This window comes from Theropithecus gelada, chromosome 7b (genome assembly GCF_003255815.1).
Source record: "Theropithecus gelada isolate Dixy chromosome 7b, Tgel_1.0, whole genome shotgun sequence".
Taxonomy (NCBI): domain Eukaryota; kingdom Metazoa; phylum Chordata; class Mammalia; order Primates; family Cercopithecidae; genus Theropithecus; species Theropithecus gelada.
The window spans coordinates 6,218,996-6,221,940 of record NC_037675.1 but is presented as its reverse complement, the minus strand read 5'-3'; the positions used below and the strand labels follow the sequence as shown (position 1 = coordinate 6,221,940).

The 2,945-nt window shown below is 43.2% G+C and overlaps 1 pseudogene; it reads left to right on the top strand.

The window, feature by feature from the left end:
- On the top strand, positions 1 to 1,274 carry LOC112628286 (annotated as a pseudogene).
- Positions 1,275 to 2,945: the final 1,671 nt, after the last annotated feature.

Here is a 2,945-nt window from a genome sequence, read left to right as displayed (position 1 = left end):
ATGAGCTTCATCTCTCATTCCACCACCTTCTCCACCAACTACTAGTCCCTGGGCTCTGTCACCCAGCCACAGTGTCTGGCTCACGAGCAGCATGGCCAGTGTCTATGCAGGTGCTGGGGGTTATGCTCCTGGATCTTCATGTCCTGCTCTACCAGCTTCCAAGGAGGCTGGGAGTCCAAGGACCTGGCCGCAGGGATGGCCAAGGGTCTGGCGGGAATGGGGGGCAACCAGAGCAGAAAGGAAACATGCAAGGCCTGAATGACTTCCTGGTCTCCTACCTGGACAGAGTGAGGAGCCTACAGGCCAAGAATCAGAGGCTCGAGAGCAAAATCTGGAAACACCTGGTGAAGAAGGGACCCCAGGTCAGAGACTAGGGGCATTACTTCAAGACCATCAAGAACCTAAGGTCTCAGATAATTCTGTGGACAATGCCTGCATCGTTTTTCATGTTGAAAATGCCCTTCTTGTTGCTGATGACTTTAGAGCCAAGTATGAGACAGAGCTGGCCATGCACCAGTCTGTGGAGAGTGACATCCATGAGATCTGCAAGTTCGTTTATGTCACTTGGCTGCAGCCAGAGACAGAGATCAAGGCTCTCAAGGAGGAGCTGCTCTTCATGGAGAAGAACCATGAGGAGGAAGTAAAAGACCTACAAGCCCAGATTGTCAGCTATGGGTTAATCATGGAGGTAGATGCCCCCAGATCTCAGGACATCAGCAAGATCAGGGCAGACATCCAGTCCCAGTATGACAAGCTGGCTCAGAAGAACCGAGAGGAGCTGGACAAGTACTGGTCCCAGCAGATTGAGGAGGGCACCAGAGTGGTCACCACTCAGTCTGCTTAGATGTTAAATGTCATCTTAGCAGTCCATGGAGCCGTTAAGATGATGCTCATGGAGTTGAGACATACACTTCAGTCCTTAGAGATCAACTTGGACTCAATATCTGAAGGCCAGCTTGGAGAACAGCCTGAGGGTGGTGGAGGTTCGCTACACTACGCAGATGGAGCAGCTCAATGGTGTCCTGCTGCACTTGGGGTCAGAGTTGGCACAGACCCAGACAGAGGGGCAGCACCAGGCCCAGGAGTACGAGGCCCTGATGATCATCAAGGTCAAGCTGGAGACTGAGATCACTACCTACCACTGCCTGCTGGAAGACAGGGAGGACTTCATTCTCGGTGATGCCCTGGACAGCGGCAACTCCAAACCAACCTGCAGGCTGGTGGATGGCAAAGTGGGGTCTGAGACCAACGACACCAAAGTTCTGAGGCACTGAGCCAGCAGAAGCAGGGTACCTTTTGGGAAGCAGGAGTTCAATAAAAATTTCAGAGGTCATTGGTCTGAAAAAAAAAAAGAAAGAAAACAAAGATGAACATATTCTCCAAGGACAGCCATGTCCTAAAAGAAAAAAAGTAACTCTTCATTGTGATATAAGACTTCAAAATATAGTTAATGATTGTGAAAGTCAACCAATGCAACTGCCCATAATCTATCCCTACAACACACCTTCATATGTTGAATTCTCTTCTTAGTTTGTTTTGTTCATTTTTTCACTTTTTTCTTTTAAATTTTTTTATTTTTAAGGTTTTTTAAATTGGCACATAATAATTGTACATATGTATAGGGTACATAGTGATGCTGTGAGACATACACTGTACAGTAATCAGATCAGGGTAGTTAGCATGTCTATCATCTCAAACATTTATCATATCTTTGTATTGAAAACATTCCAAGTTCTCCTTCTAGCTATTTGAAACTATATAAGATATATTGTTGTTAGCTATAGTCATTCTACAGTGATATGGAATAGTAGAATTTATTCCTCCTATCTAGCTGTGATTTTGTATCCTTTAACAAATCTTTCCCTACTGCTCCTTTCCCCTTACCCTTTCTAGCCTCTGTTTTACTTTTTATTTCCAGGAGACCAACTTTTTTTTTATTTTAGCTTCCACATATGAGTGAGAATATGCAGTATCTAACTCTGTTTCTAGTTTACTTCATTTAACATAATGCCTTCCAGTTCTATCCAAATTGCCAACAAATGACAGGAATTCATTCTTTTTTATGATTGAGTGGTATTCCACTATGTAGGTATTCCACTATGTACATATACCACATTTTCTTTATCCACTAATCTGTTGTTGGATACCTAAGTTGATTCCATATCTGGGCTATTGTGAATAATACTGCAATAAGTGTGAGGGTGCAGGTGTCTCTTCTATATGCCAATTTCCTTTCCTTTGGATAAACGTGCAGTAGTGAAATCACTGGATCATATATATGATAGTTCCTTTTTTTTTTTTTTTTTTTTTTTTTTTTTTTTGAGACAGAGTCTTGCCCTGTCACTGCAGTGACACAATTTCGGCTCACTGGAACCTCCACCTTCTGGGCTCAAGTGATCCTCCTGCCTCAATGGCCCAAGTAGCTGGGATTACAGATGCCTGCCACCACACCTAGCTACTTTTTGTATTTTTGGTAGAGACAGGGCTTCATCATGTCGCCCAGGCTGGTCTTGAACTCCTGAGCTCAGAGGATCCGCCTATCTCAGCCTCCCTAAGTGCTGGGATTATAGGCATGAGCCACCATGCCAAGCCCTATATAATAGGTCTGTTTATAGTTTTTTGAGATACCTCCACACTATTCTCCATAGTGGTTGTACTTGTTTACATTCCCACCCACAGTGAATAAGAATTCCCTTTTCTCAGTATTCTCACCAGCATTTGTTATTTTTTGTCTTTTTGATCATAGTCATCCTAACGGGTGAGATGATACCTTATCATGGTTTTGATTTACATAAACCTGATGATTGGTGATGTTAAGCATTTTTTCATATATATATATAGTTTATATATATATAGTATGTGTGTGTATATATAGTTTGTTTTGTTTTGTTTTTGAGATGGAGTTTTGCTCTTGTTGCCCAGGCTGGAGTGCAGTGGTGCGATCT